This window comes from Aotus nancymaae, unplaced genomic scaffold, assembly GCF_030222135.1.
Source record: "Aotus nancymaae isolate 86718 unplaced genomic scaffold, 86718_ANA_hifiasm-v0.15.2.pri h1tg000108l, whole genome shotgun sequence".
Classification (NCBI taxonomy): Eukaryota; Metazoa; Chordata; class Mammalia; order Primates; family Aotidae; genus Aotus; species Aotus nancymaae.
In genome coordinates, this window is record NW_026988523.1 from 21350528 (window position 1) to 21368571 (window position 18044).

General features: G+C 28.8%; 1 pseudogene; it reads right to left on the reverse strand.

Moving 5' to 3' along the window:
- Positions 1-6644: 6644 nt before the first annotated feature.
- LOC105711576 (ATP-dependent RNA helicase DHX29-like) overlaps positions 6645-18044 on the reverse strand; it is a 37901-nt pseudogene continuing 26501 nt past the window's right edge.

The window sequence follows — 18044 nt, forward strand, 5'->3', positions numbered from 1 at the left end:
TTAACAGCACCCGCATAATGATAGAAAGGAAATGGTTAAAAGGGAAAACCAGAACTGCTCTAGTAGGGTAGAGAGTGACACTGATGAGAGATATTTAATAGTTTCAGCCCGCTCATACTAGATTTCTGCCTAATGGTGAGGAGAGCTATATTCTGGTTTTTGTTTTGTTTTATTAGGAGAGTTTCCACCCTCTAAAAAACACAAAAAACAGAATATAGCTCTCCTCATTATTACAGATTGACAATATTATAGACAAAAGGTGGAAAGATCTCAAATTAGAGAAAAAATAAAATAGAAATCTAGGTCTATCATTTTAAAGTTAAAAATGCCAAGGGAATACTTTTCAGGCATATGAAGGAACCAAATTATGTATTTTGCAGCAAAATGTATGCCACTGGAGGTCATTATCTGAAATGAAACAAGTCAGACACAGTCAAATATCATGTTTTCAGTCGTAAGTGGGAGCTGAAAAATAGCACACATGGACACAGAGAGTGGAATGATAGATCAAGAAGACTTAGAAGGGTGAGAGTGTGAGAGAGGGCGGATAATGCAAAATTACTTAATGGCTCCAATGTACATTATTCAACTGGTAGATATCCTAAAACCCATGAACCAGTGTGCAATGTATTCCAGGAAAAAACTGCACTTGTACCCTATAAATTTATTTAAAAATAATAAATGGCTAGTTTAAGAAGTGTGCTTTCTTAAAAAAATACCAAAGTGATATTTAAAAGAGCTATTGAAAGAAGCAACTCTCTTTAATAACAGTAGCACTATACTTAAAGTTAACTTTGAACAACTGTACACAGATTATTAATTCATTGTATATAGTACTAAAATCGCTGACATAATCACAACTACACAATAACAAAAATTAGTCCCTGTATCTATCTCTTCTCCTAAGTTGCAAATCCAAGATCAGAAATCATATTACCTTTATTTTATTTTATTTTATTTTTTATTGCATTTTAGGTTTTGGGGTACATGTGAAAAACACGCAAGGTTGTTGCATAGGTGCATACGTGGCAGTGTGATTTGCTGCCTTCCTCCCCTTCACCTATATCTGGCATTTCTCCCCATGCTATCTCTCCCCAACTCCCCACCCCCCACTGTCCTCCCCCAGTCCCCCCCAACAGACCCCAGTGTATAGTGCTCCCCTCCCTGTGTCCATGTGTTCCCATTGTTCAATACCTGTCTATGAGTGAGAACATGTGGTGTTTGATTTTGTGTTCTTGTGTCAGTTTGCTGAGAATGATGGTTTCCAGGTTTATCCATGTCCCTACAAAGGATGTGAACTCATCGTTTTTGATGGCTGCATAATATTCCATGGTGTATATGTGCCACATTTTTCCTGTCCAGTCTATCATTGATGGGCATTAGGGTTGGTTCCAGGTCTTTGCTATTGTAAACTGTGCTGCAATGAACATTCGTGTGCATGTGTCCTTATAGTAGAACGATTTATAATCCTTTGGATATATACCCAGTAATGGTATTGCTGAGTCAAATGGAATTTCTATTTCTAGGTCCTTGAGGAATTGCCACACTGTCTTCCACAATGGTTGAACTAATTTACACTCCCACCAACAGTGTAAAAGTGTTCCTATTTCTCCACATCCTCTCCAGCATCTGTTGTCTCCAGATTTTTTAATGATCGCCATTCTAACTGGTGTGAGATGGTATCTCAATGTAGTTTTGATTTGCATTTCTCTAATGACCAGTGATGATTAGCATTTTTTCATATGCTTGTTGGCCTCATGTATGTCTTCTTTTATAAAGTATCTGTTCATATCCTTCGCCCATTTTTGAATGGGCTTGTTTTTTTCTTGTAAATCTGTTTTAGTTCGTTGTAAATTCTGGATATCAGCCCTTTGTCAGATGGGTAGGCTGCAAAATTTTTTTCCCATTCTGTTGGTTGCTGATTCACTCTACTGACTGTTTCGCCGTGCAGAAGCTGTGGAGTTTGATCAGGTCCCATTTGTCTATTTTGGCTTTTGTTGCCAATGCTTTTGGTGTTTTGGTCATAAAATCCTTGCCTACGCCTATGTCCTGAATGGTTTTGCCTAGGTTTCCTTCTAGGGTTTTAATGGTGTTAGGTCTTATGTTTAAGTCTTTAATCCATCTGGAGTCAATTTTAGTGTAAGGTGTCAGGAAGGGGTCGAGTTTCTGCTTTCTGCATATGGCTAGCCAGTTTTCCCACCACCACTTATTGAACAAGGAATCCTTTCCCCATTGCTTGTTTTTATCAGGTTTGTCAAAGATCGGATGGTTGTAGATATGTTGTGTTGCCTTCGACGCCTCTGTTCTGTTCCATCGGTCTATATCTCTGTTTTGGTACCAGGACCATGCTGTTTTGATTACTGTAGCCTTGTAGTAGAGTTTGATGTCTGGTAGTGTGATGCCTCCCGCTTTGTTCTTTTTGCTTAGAATTGACTTGGCTATGCGGGCTCTCTTTTGGTTCCATATGAAGTTTAAGGTGGTTTTTTCCAGTTCTGTGAAGAAGGTCATTGGTAGCTTGATGGGGATAGCGTTGAATCTGTAAATTACTTTGGGCAGTATGGCCATTTTCATGATATTGATTCTTCCTAACCATGAACATGGATGTTTCTCCATCTGTTTGTGTCCTCTTATTTCATTGAGCAGTGGTTTGTAGTTCTCCTTGAAGAGGTCCTTTACGTTCCATGTTAGTTGTATTCCCAGGTATTTTTTTCTTTGTAGCAATTGTGAATGGCAGTTGGTTCTTGATTTGGCTCTCTTTAAGTCTGTTATTGGTGTATAGGAATGCTTGTGATTTTTGCACATTGATTTTGTATCCTGAGACTTTGCTGAAGTTGCTTATCGGTTTCAGGAGATTTTGGGCTGAGATGATGGAGTCTTCTAGATATACAATCATGTCATCTGCAAATAGAGACAATTTGACTTCCTCCTTTCCTAATTGAATACCCTTTATTTCTTTTTGTTGCCTGATTGCTCTGGCAAGAAGTTGCAGTACTATATTGAATAGGAGTGGTGAGACAGGGCATCCTTGTCTAGTGCCAGATTTCAAAGGGAATGCTTCCAGTTTTTGCCCATTCAGTATGATATTGGCTGTTGGTTTGTCATAAATAGCTTTTATTATTTTGAGATACGTTCCATCGATACCTAGTTTATTGAGAGTTTTTAGCATAAAGAACTGTTGAATTTTATCGAAGGCCTTCTCTGCATCAATTGAGATAATCATGTGGTTTTTGTCTTTGGTTCTGTTTATGTGGTGAATTAGATTTATAGACTTGCGTATATTGAACCAGCCTTGCATCCCCGGGATGAATCTTACTTGATTATGGTGGATAAGCTTTTTGATGTGCTGTTGTAATCGGCTTGCCAGTATTTTATTGAAGATTTTTGCATCTATGTTCATCATGGATATTGGCCTGTAGTTTTCTTTTCTTGTTGAGTCTCTGTCAGGTTTTGGTATTATGATGATGTTGGTCTCATAAAATGATTTGGGAAGGATTCCCTCTTTTTGGATTATTTGGAATAGTTTCAGAAGGAATGGTACCAGTTCCTCTTTGTATGTCTGGTAGAATTCGGCTGTGAACCCATCTGGACCTGGGCTTTTTTTGGGTGGTAGACTCTTAATTGCTGTCTCGACTTCAGACCTTGTTATTGGTCTATTCGGGATTTTGACTTCTTCCTGGTTTAGGCTTGGGAGGAGGCAACTGTCCAGGAATTTATCCATTTCTTCCCAGTTTTCTAGTTTATGTGCATAGAGTTGTTTGTAATAATCTCTGATGATAGTTTGAATTTCTGTGGAATCTGTGGTGATATCCCCTTTATCATTTTTTAATGCATCTATTTGGTTATTCTCTCTTTTCTTTTTTATTAATCTGGCTAGTGGTCTATTTTGTTGATCTTTTAAAAAAAACCAGCTCCTGGATTTATTGATTTTTTGTAGAGTTTTTCATGTCTCTATCTCCTTCAATTCTGCTTTGATCTTAGTTATTTCTTGTCTTCTGCTAGTTTTTGAGTTTTTTTGATCTTGCTCCTCTAGCTCTTTGAATTTTGACGATAGGGTGTCAATTTTAGATCTCTCCTTTCTTCTCATGCGTGCACTTATTGCTATATATTTTCCTCTAGAGACTGCTTTAAATGTGTCCCAGAGATTCTGGTATGTGGTGTCTTTGTTCTCGTTGGTTTCGAACCCCATCTTTATTTCTGCCTTCATTTCAGTGTTTATCCAGTCAACATTCAGCAGAAAGTTGTTCATTTTCCATGAACCTGTGCGGTTCTGGGTTGGTTTCTGAATTCTGAGTTCTAACTTGATTGCACTGTGGTCTGAGAGACTGTTTGTTATGATTTCCTTTCTTTTGCATTTGCTGAGGAGTGATTTACTTCCAATTATGTGGTCAATTTTAGAGTAGGTGTGATGTGGTGCTGAGAAGAATGTATATTCTGTGGATTTGGGGTGGAGAGTTCTGTAAATGTCTATTACGTTTGCTTGTTCCAGGTCTGAGTTCAAGTCCTAGATATCCTTGTTAATTTTCTGTCTCGTTGATCTGTCTAATATTGACAATGGTGTGTTGAAGTCTCCCACTATTATTGTGTGGGAGTCTAAGTCTCTTTGTAAGTCTTTAAAAACTTGCCTTATGTATCTGGGTGCTCCTGTATTAGGTGCATATATATTTGGGATCGTTACCTCTTCTTGTTGCATTGATCCTTTTACCATTATGTAATGTCCTTCTTTGTCTCTTTTAATCTTTGTTGCTTTAAAGTCTATTTTATCAGAAATGAGAAGTGCAACTCCTGCTTTTTTTTGCTCTCCATTTGCTTGGTAAGTCTTCTTCCATCTCTTTATTTTGAGCCTTTGTGTATCCTTGCATGTGAGATGGGTTTCCTGGATACAGCACACTGATGGGTTTTGGCTTTTTATCCAATTTGCCAGTCTGTGTCTTTTGATTGGGGCATTTAGTCTATTTACATTTAGGGTTAATATTGTTAGGTGTGAATTTGATCCTGTCATTTTGATGCTAGCTGGCTGTTTTGCCCATTGGTTCATGCAGATTCTTCATTGTGTTCATGCTCTTTACCATTTCGTGTGTTTTTGGAGTGGCTGGTACTGGTTGTTCTTTTCTATGTGTAGTGCCTCCTTCAGGAGTTCTTATAAAGCCGGTCTGGTGGTGATGAAATCTCTGAGTACTTGCTTGTTCACAAAGGATTTTATTTTTCCTTCACTTATGAAGCTTAGTTTGGCTGGATATGAAATTCTGGGTTGAAAGTTCTTTTCTTTAAGGATGTTGAATATCGGCCCCCACTCTCTTCTGGCTTGTAGGGTTTCTGCTGAGAGATCTGCTGTGAGTCTGATGGGCTTCCCTTTGTGGGTAACCCGACCTTTCTCTCTGGCTGCCCTTAGTATTTTCTCCTTCATTTCAACCCTGGTGAATCTGACGATTATGTGTTTTGGGGTTGCTCTTCTAGAGGAGTATCTTTGTGGTGTTCTCTGTATTTCCTGGACTTGAATATTGGCCTGACTTGCTAGGTTGGGGAAGTTTTCCTGGATAATATCCTGAAGAGTATTTTCCAGCTTGGATGCATTCTCTTCGTCACATTCAGGTACACCTATCAAATGTAGATTTGGTCTTTTCACATAGTCCCATATTTCTTGTTGACTTTGTTCATTCCTTTTTACCCTGTTTTCTCTAATCTTGCCTTCTTGTTTTATTTCATTGAGTTGATCTTCGACCTCTGATATCCTTTCTTCTGCTTGGTCAATTCGGCTGTTGAAACTTGTGCATGCTTCGCAAAGTTCTCATGTTGTGTTTTTCAGTTCCGTCAATTCACTCATATTCCTAAGTTGTCCATTCTCGTTAGCATTTCATCAAGTCTTTTTTCAAGGTTCTTAGTTTCTTTGCATTGGGTTAGAACATGTTCTTTTACCTCACGGAAGTTTCTTATTATCCAGTTTCTGAAAGCTGATTCTGTCATTTCGTCACACTCATTCTCCATCCAGTCTTGTTCCCTTGCTGGTGAGGAGTAGTGATCCCTTGTAGGAGGAGAGGGGTTCTGGTTTCCGGTGTTTTCATCCTTTTTGTGCTGGTTTCTTCCCATCTTTGTGGATTTATCTACCTGTCGACTTTGTAGTTGCTGTCTTTCTGATTTTGGTAATTTTAAGTGTGCAACAGCAGAACTCATAAACCCCCTTTTCTTCCCCCCAGGTGTTCTGTCCTAGGGAGTTAGGGATTTATGATTTTCCGCTGTGCTGCTGCCGTTTTCCCTGCCCACAAGGTGGCAGCCTAGTCACACTCAGCCTGCAGAGGCTTTGGTGAGCTGCTGTGGGCTCCGCCCAGCTTCTGTGTGAACTTCCCTGCAGTCCTGTTTATATGGATGTAGTTAGAACTGCTTCTGCTATGTTGGCCCGCCCCTGTAGTGACGGAGTCTCTGTAGTGGCAGTTTCCCTTGATTACGGAAGATTGCCCTGGGAACTGCAGGGTGACTCTGTAATGGAGGACGCCCCTCCTCCACAGAGCTGGACCGTCCGGGGTTCAGTTGTGTTTGCCGTGGCACTTTCTTTTTGCCCAGGCATCTCCTGGCTTGGCTCCCTGTTTCAGCTCCCCTTGCTGGCTAAGAGGGGACACCGTCTTGTCTGCTCTGCCCCAGGAGCTGCTGCGTCAGCTGAAACTGTGGCTCTGAGATTCATGGCGCTTTTTTGCCCGGGAATCTCCTGGCCTGGCTCCCCGTTTCAGCTCCCCTTGCTGGCTTAAAGGGGACTCAGTCTCGCTCACTCTGTACAGGAAGCCACTGCGCCAGGGCGCAGGCCAAGCGGCCGCACCGGTCAAACCAGCGGCACTGGTGACCCGTGGGGCTCCTCCACCTGTGAATCTCCTGGTCTGTGGGCAGTAAAAATCCGTCTGGAAATGCAGCGTCCACTCACCCTCTGTGCTTTCTCTCGGAGCTGCAATCCCGAGTTCCTCCTAACCGGCCATCTTGGATTGTTCCCTCTCCTACCATTTACTTTCTTACTCATTTGCAATACTTAATGACCTAGTAATTACACGTTGAATAATTTACTAAGTGAAATACAAAAAATGGAAAGAAAAACAATGACATAAAAGTTTGTATGATAACTTGAAAATAAAGGATTCTAGAGTATATGAGAAAAGTAAATATTTCCCCAGTTAATATCAACTAAGGCATTTCTCTAGTTATTTGTAAAGAGAAACTAGAGATTTATATTTGAACCCAACTGAAAAGCTTCAACAATATATAGTTAAATGAGCAGTAATATGTAACTACTTTTCCCTTCCAAAGTTTGTTTATTCTGTTATTCTCATTATTTTCTTAATCTGTGTTCAAGTCTTGAGATAAAGAACCCTCAGCAATTTTTCTGGGTAGTTGTTTTGTCTGTAGACAAGACACATGACTATTATAATCAGATATTGTTGCAAGAAAGTAGACTAAACAAGGAAAGAAAGGAATGAGAATCTAGTAAGAATTATTTTTGTGTGTATGTGCTACATTTTGCTAGTGCAGCCGAGTAACTTAAAAAATAATCAGAAAGAAATTATTTAAAATGTTTAGTCTCTTGATTCATTCAAGATTAATTCAAATATTTGGTTAAAGAAGTTCTGATCCCACATGTACATTTTAGATTCAATCTGATTTACACATTAGTTGTATTTATTTCTAGTGTTTCTTATGATGTGATGATAAATGATGCCTTTGATTCTTTGATAAAATTTTATCTCTGTCAACTTAGTTGTGTAGTAAAATTCTCATTTCTTCCTTCAAAAACATTTATTTATTTTGATATAATTTAAAATAGTTTAAAAGCTGCAAAAATAGTTCAAAGAACTCCCATAGACTTTTTACATAGTTTGACAAAATATTCACAGTTTTCTCCATTCACCTTTTTATTATCCCTGTGTCTTTATCCATGTGTGCATGAGTATATACACAGGTATCTATGTATGTAGATGTATAAATTTTCTTGAACCAGTTGAGAATAAGTTATACAATCATATCCCTATAGTATGCTTCTTAAGGAAAAGAATATACTCTTACATAACTACAGTACAATTTTACAAATATTGATATAATATTACCTAATCCACACATCATATTCAAATATCATCAGTTGTTCCATTGTGCTTTAAAAGTATCTTTTCCTGGTTCAGGATCCAATAAACTATCATGGATTACACTCTGTTGTCTCATCTTTCTTGATCCAGAGCATCTCCTTGACCTTTCTCCGTGTTTCTTCCCTTTGGCATTTTCGAAGAGAACTGGTGAATTGTTTTTTAGACTTGTTCTTCAGTTTGAGTTTTGCATGTGTTTTGGTAGGAATACTATAAAAGTGATGATTGCCTTTCTCAATGTTATATCTGGAAGCACATGATGTTTATTTGTCCCAGTATTGTGATATGAATTTGATAACATGGTTAAGGAATCTACCAAGTATTCTTACTATGAAATTATTATTTTTTGTAAGTAATTGGTTTTATTTATCAATTTGATCTGTTGGGTTTACCATCTGCTGATACTTTTCTGACTCTACTTCTTTTTATGTTTATTAGTTGATCCTCTGTAAGGAAGAGATTTCCTTTCTGTCTTATTTATTTCTTCATTTTTTTATGTCATTATGAATTCAGATTATTATTATTAATATCTGGACAGTGAGTGGCCCTTCAAAATAACATGTTGTCTGTTACATCTATTTTAATTATTCTTTGGCTATTTCTTACTTTTGGTATAACAAAATAATCCAGGCTCAATGTGTACATTCCCTGCCCCAGACTCAGAATCAACTTCTTCACTAAAAAGTCAAGATCCTTTTAGTAAAGGCTTTATATTATTTTCTTTTATTTTTAATTTTTTTTCCTTATTTGCAACTATTTTCTATGTCTCAAAAATAATTCATAGTAAAAAAACTGGGCCGGGCGCGGTGGCTCAAGCCTGTAATCCCAGCACTTTGGGAGGCCGAGGCGGGTGGATCACGAGGTTAAGAGATCAAGACCATCCTGGTCAACATGGTGAAACCCCGTCTCTACTAATACAAAAAAAAATTAGCTGGGCATGGTGGCGCGTGCCTGTAATCCCAGCTACTCAGGAGGCTGAGGCAGGAGAATTGCCTGAACCCAGGAGGCGGAGGTTGCGGTGAGCCGAGATCGCACCATTGCACTCCAGCCTGGGTAACGAGCGAAACTCCGTCTCAAAAAAAAAAAAAAAAAAAACTGAATACAAACTTTGTATTACATTTTTTGATTTACAATAATATAAATAGCAAGATTGTGAAAAAATAAAGAGTACGTTTTCTTTCTATTAAATATACATATAATTTTTATCATATAAAATTCTTCTGAAAGTAGTTTTTTGAAAAGATAATTTCATTATTAAAAAAGAGCTCAACTATAAAAATTGCATCCTTTCTGTTATTAAGTATGCACGGTTTTAGTCAAGACTACTGAGCTTTCTGGGCACAACTCAGGTTTGGTTTTGTAGGTAAGCAAACATAGAGAAACGATCTTCAGTTTTCTTCCACGTTTTTCAATTAACACTTACCCTTTGGATCAGCTTACTTCTCCCCAAGGTAATACCACTGGCAGCTAAATGATGAACTTGCTTTCTCAGACTCCCTCAAAAGCACAGGAACTATTTTAATTGATCCGTGTGGAGGGATGATTGATGTGAAAAAGAAATCAGACTTGCTCACTATCACACTTTATAAAATTCCTTTCCATTTATCATTCACTATCTAAAAGCCCTCAAGATTGGTTTTGTTTAAAGATTATTTGCATGTAAATTGCAGGGATATAGTAGAGTACTTGGATTTTATGACTGAGGTTAAAAGCTGAAGTCATCAGTGGTTTAATCTTTTTTAAAACAACATTCCCTAAAGTGACCCAAAGCACTTAATATGCTACAATATTTAGTGAAAAGTTCTTCAGTTATGGGGCTACTGTGGAGTCAACAATGTAAAAGAGAAAAAAAAATTGTCTTTATTCTCTGCTACGTTGGAGCTAAAAATATAATTGTCCTTGATGTGAGCCACTGTAAAAACAAACATGAAGGTTTTTATTTTCTGAAATTACAATTGTATAAGACAATTTTTCTCAAGTATCATGCAGAGTTAATTGACTTCCAGTAACCTAAATTATGTTTTTACCTTACAGTTCAATTTAAAATTGTTAAGCAGAGAAATTTAGAAATGCTTAGAATGAAAACATTAGGCATAAAATAGACTGTAATATTATATTATACCAATTCTAAGTAGATTTTACACAATGCAGATTATAGCTGTGAGTATAAAACACAATTATCTATATTCCTTTATTTCAAGAGTTCATGGGGTCATTCATATCAAGTAAACAGTCATACTTTCGAGTTTTTACCAGTAAAAATACCTTATTTGAATAATTCTGAAATGCTGTTCATTTTAAAAGGCTTAAGATAACTATTTTATAGCATTTATGGAATTCTTTCAAAAGGACTGCTTTCATACTCATAGTACTTTTTTTTACTTTGATAAATGCAGAAATGCTGATTTATATTTTTTAAAATGTTTAACAAGACCAGTTGGTTGAGGCCTAAATTGACCTGAAGGTTAGGACTATGCATCTAGAGTGGGCCTGCTGAGGGAGAAACATGATATTTACTCTGCCTGGTTAACACTGCCTCATGTATCTTCACAGGAAACTTATGGATCTCATATCTAATGATGTGATTTTACAATAAGATGTTTGGTGTGTCATGATTGATAGATTCTACTTCAAAAGCATGTATTTTTTATACTATATAATGTATACGATTATTAGAGGTGGAGCTGAAAAAATCTATATTTCTTTTTTAATGGAAAAGCTCCATGTGATTTAAAAACATTCATTATTTCTATACTTGTTAAATTTCATAACTAAAATACTAAGAACATCAACCAGTTATCTATATTGATTTATTTTCATGTTTACATAGTAACATAATTATTAAAACAAATCAAATATTCACAGCCTTATTTAATGTAGCCTTATTTTATCTATAAAAACACATAATCTGAACAGAAATACATACAAATTTTAAATAAAATTCTAAAATAGGTATTTGTATACAATATGTATTCTTATCTGCCCTGAGAATAAAGTATAAAACAAGCAGAATAATATTAATAAAAACATTTGTAAAATATGAAAGGAAAAATAACACATATAGGACAATATTATTTTTCAATGATCACCCCTATCTCCCAGTTTTCACGAGCATAAATTGCCTTCCTGATGTTCCTGGATATAGGATAAAAAATTATCTTTCAGGAACATGATACATTTTGACCTTTTAATACCTCCTTTCCTTAATTCAAATATATTTATTATGCCTTTAAGTCTCTAATATTTATCAGACATTTTCAGATTTTAGTGGACCCAAAAATGGTACTAGTTTGCAGGTGCCAGAGCTAGTAACCTAGAAAAATTATTTTGGAACAAATAGTCTTCTAAACAACACTCTACATATTAACCCTTAATGTGATTATATCCCCTTAGTTTTCAGAGTATTGAGACACAATAGATTATCAAAACGATAAAGTTATAATTATTACCAGAGCTTAATCTTAAATGCCAGATATTCTAAAAGAGTAAAATTTTGAATTTCAATGGAATATAGCAGATGACAATGCTCTGTTAATATTGTTCTGTATTACTGCTTTGGTACAGACTTAGACATTTCCTTTTTGTCTTTGTTTCCTTGTGTAATCTCAACATTGGGGTAGTTTCTTAGTGGTGGCGTTTTCCTGGATCTTCTTGGGCATTTTGAATATTATGTTATGAACCTCTGTGTTTTCTTTGAATCCTCTGTTTTATCAGGCTTCCTGTGACACTGCCTGCTGAGGAAGGAGAAAATGCATCATTACTCCCAGGTGAGGGCGGAAGTTGAAGTTCCCCACTTGAGGTGACTTTTGTTTGTTTGACATTCCAGAAGGGAAAGTTGCCTCCTTATTTCTAGGGAGGGTATAATTTAAGCTTCCTCATTGGACGTCTGCTGACAGTATTATAATAGTCTTTTTAGGAGACAGTAAGCATCAATAGTTGAGGAGTGTCTTTTAGGAATGGAAATCAAGATTTAGTTGTAAGATACACTGAAGAGTTAGAATAAACCCTTGGGTGCCATGTGGAAGATAAGAAAAGAAGAGTCAAAGATGGCATCCAGATTCATGTTATCTGAGTTAGAGAATGGGGATATTATGACAAAAACATGGTTTTTAAATAAACTTTTTTAGTAATCTTTTATATGAGAATAATGTTTAACGTGTAAACTTCCAAATTTAAAACATATAAATATTTTTATGGATTTAACTTTTTTTCTTTGTTTTTCTTTGGTACAAGAAATGCAGGTATACCTGCTTTGATCTTACTGATTGCATTACCATGATTTTTTATGGATTATGCCATTTTGATATTTGATATAGTATATTATATGACTAAATTTACTTTTCAGTCTAGCCTCTTAAGGACTACTATATACACTTTATATTCTCATAATGTAGATATATATAATTATATATATATGAAAAAATTAAAAAATATAAACATATCTATATATCCACTACATATATACCATATATCTGTTTTAAATATTCTGTATATCTATACTGAAAATATACAAAATTATATCTATATATATATTATATATTTTTATTACATATTTGTATTTTTATTATATATTCTGCATCTATAGTGTAGATATATATATTTTATATATAAATTTTTATATATTCTGTATATATACACTGCAGACATATAATTATATATGTATAAATATTTAGATATTATATATATATTTGTATTATATATAATGTAATATTGTAATTATAATTGGAAAAGTCTCAATATAATTATATATAATTGGAAAAGTATCTGTATTATATATAAAAAATATATAATGTACATTATGTATTCTATAAATAATATATATAAAAATTTATATATAATAAATATATATGTATAATGTAATTATATTACATTATATATAAATTATATATGTAGGGATAATCATATAATTCATAATTATAAATATATACACATGTAATTCTATATGTGATTCTATACATATATTATGTACAATGTAATATATATGATATATAATGTAATATATATCAATATACATATAAAATATATAATTATATTCATATATATGTATAATTATAATCAGATATAATTATATATCATATAATTACATGTCTATATTTATATTTATAATTATAAATTATGATTATCACTAGATATGTAATTTATTATATAATGTAATATTACATGATATATTTTTATATTTTATATATAATCACATATATGTGATTATAATCACATATATGTGATAATCACATTATGTATGTGATTATAATCACATATATATAAAACAGACTTTTCCAATTATGTACGATTATATTACATTATATATAATTATGCATAACTATAATTATGTAAATAATTATATATAATGTATATATGATGTATAATCATATAATCTAATTATATATAAAATTATACATATAATCACATTATATAATTATGTTACATATATAATACAACAAAAAATGTATATATTATATATATCACATATATGTATATATTTTTATTATAGATTTTGTATATGTATACTGTATATATATTACTATATATTTAAATATATAATTATATATCTATATATAAAATAGAATATATATAGAAGATATATATGGAATATATAATAAAACATACATTCATTATATATTCTGTATATGTCCTGAAGATATAATGACATAAATATATTTATATATCTAAAGTATATACAGAATATATAATGAAAAATATATATACAGGATATATAAATAATTATGTAGATTACATACAAATATACATACAGAAAGCATATGTACAGAATTATATAATTATAGGCATATATAGAATTACATATATACATAATATATATAGATTAGATATAAATATGACATAATTATATGTAATTAAATTGTATTTATATTTATATATCTGGTATATATTATATATATTATATATATCTAAATATACAGAATATACAATAAATATTATAACGAAAATATAACTATAAAAAATATAAGAAAATATGTATATACAACTATATATTTGTATTATATATCTATATTAAAAATAATTATATATGATTTTATATACTATATACTGATATATTTATATATATTTTATATCCTATATACAATATATAATACATATTGTTACATATTTCATATATTCTGTGTATATATATATAGTAGATATATATCTACAGTATATATATACAGACTATATAAAAAATGAATAACATATAATACATATGTATATTTATATATATAATTATATACATATATATAATTGTAAATCTATATAACTCTATATAGTATACAGAATTACAATACCTTATGATTATATATTATACATAATTATAATTATACCTAATGTATATTTATATATAATTATATAAAATATATATACTATACATAATTATGTTTAAGTACAATTATATGATATATAATTATACATGATATGTATATATACTTTTATATATGTACAATTGTACATATAAATATATATTATATATCATAGGTATTTTTATTAATCTGCATAAATATGATATATAATTATATAATTACACATGAGATATCTTTATATTACATTATATATAATAGAAATATATAATACATATATGTATAATTATACATGATAAAAAGATATATCTAATTATATATATTCTGTATATTTTTATATTTTGTATATCCTGTAGATATGTATAATTATATATATATCTATTATAGATATTATATAATTTATATACATGTACAGCATATATATAAAATACATACAATATATGCATTATATATTATATAATACATAATATATAATATATATGAAATATATAAATGTACTAATTATATATAAAATATTTTATATAAAAATATAGTTAAAAATTATATAAAAAATAAATATATTGTATATAATTACACAGAATTATATATATACATGTATATATAATACATTATATATACACATATATACACATATATGGTTATATATACATATAATTTCACAATTATATATATATTTGTGTATATATATTATATATATTTAGTATGTATTATATATGTATCTACTAGATATATATGTATATTCACATATACATATAGATGTATATATACCTATATAAACATCTATAGATATGTATATATGTACATATATATAATATATATACATGTACATATGATTATATATGTATATAAAATATGTATTTTATAGGTATATGAAATATGTATATTTTGTAGGTATATAAAATATGTATATATACAGAATTACATATCTCTGTATATACATATACTGCATATATATCTTTTTAATTACATATATTAAAAATAATTATATATATTTTATCATATATATTTTATTTTTATATTATATACATTTATGTATATGTTTTATATATAATATATTTTTATGTATATTATATATTTTAAATTTTTATACCTATTTTTAATGTTTTCTATATATTATATATTATTTCTATATTACACATATGTATTTTATATATTTATTAATATATTTTTATACCTATTATATATAATTTTATACTTGTAGATATAATTGTTACATATATAATTACATGTAATTATATATATTTATAATTTATTATATATTTTGTATATCCTATAGATATAAAATTATATGTATCTACAGGATATATGAAAAATATAATTATGCAGTACATATATACAGAATATATAATTCTGTATATATGTACTGTATAATACATTATATATATTTACATGTATATATACAGTATATATCATAAAAATATATAATATATAAATTTATATATATAATCATATAATCTTTATAACATATATAAACATATTATAACATATAAACATAACAAACATTCTGTATATATCTTTATTATATAATTATATTTTATATAATTATCTATAATTATATTCTGTGTATATATATTATATAATAATGTATAATATATAGAAAATTATATAAAATATATAAATGTATTTAATTACATGTAAAAATATATTTTATATAAAAACAGTTAAAAATTATATAAAATATATAAATATATTGTATATAATTATACAGAATTATATGTACATGTATATTATACACATATATATAACATATATAACCATATATATGTGTATATATTATATATATTTCTGATTATATGTTATATATGTATATATGTATATTCATATATATACATTATAAATATTCATATATACATCTATATGTATACATGTGTATATATATGATTATATATACATACATCTATATATACATATATATGATTATGTATATGAAATATGTATATTTTATATTTATATAAAATGTAAACATATATGTATATATAAATCGTATATGTATATATAAATACATACATATATTAAAAATATTAAAATATATGTGTATATATATAAAATATATATATTATATATAATATAAATATGTAATATTTCTATATAATATATAAAATATAATTGATATGTATTATATATACATACATATAGGTATGTATATGTATATATACACATGTATATTTTATATGTGTATATATTTATATATGTATATTTTATATACATGTATCAATATATTTTATATGTATATAACTACATATATTTTATGTATAAATTTATAAATTTATATATACATATATATATAAAATATACATGTGTATATATAAATACATACATTAAAATATACATATGTATATATATACATATATACCGATATATGTATATACACATATATACCTATATAGGTATATATAATGTATATATGTATATATAATATATAAATATATATTACATATTATTTATATCTAATATATTTTTATATACATATATAAATTATACATATAATATATATACTATATTATATATGATGTAAATATATAATTATATATAATATAAATATGTATTATATAAATATATAATGAATATATTATTTATATTATATAAATAAATATAATTTAAATATAATATACATAATTATATGTAATACAATATAATAGAAATATATATACATATCTATTTACATCTCTATATTTATAATATATAATGTATATATAATATATAATATAAATATATATAACAATTATGTATTAATATACATAATATATATTGTGTATTATATATAATATGGTATACATTTCATAATAGATATATGAATTTATATATATGAATTATATATATCAATATATATTACATATATTTCTACATATACAAATTATATAATTACATATTAATATTCATAAGTTTATAACATGTATTATATATAAATTATGTAATGTGTATTAACATATATTAATATAGATAACTTTAATATATATAATATATCTTATATCATATATATTTTATTATATATGAATTTATATAAATTATAAAATTGTAATTATATTATATATGTATAATTTCTATAAATTATAAAATAATTATATGTAACATATAAAATTATAATTATGTATTATATATATGTATAAAATATATATAAATGATTATATATTAATGATTAATAATATATAAAATATGATAATATATTATATATATCTACATATATTTATATTTTATATATAAATATGTTTTATATTTTATGTTATATATATTTCTATATAAATGTATGCATATATTGTATATATATGTATATATACATATATTTTATATTTATATTTCATATATATACACATATATAGTATATATATTTATATATGTATATATATTTTCTATATAATTATATATATTATATATATACTACATACATATTTACATGTTTATATTTCATATATATAAAATATAAATATCTGTATATAAATGATATATATTATATATAATATATAATATATATGATTATATATTATGCATAATATATAATCATATAAATGATTATAGATTAATATATCATTAAGTATATATTAATAATGATTAATAATATATATGATCTTATATATTATATATATCTAAATATAATATTTTATATATAAATATAATTTATATTTTATTTTATATATATTTATAAACATTTCAT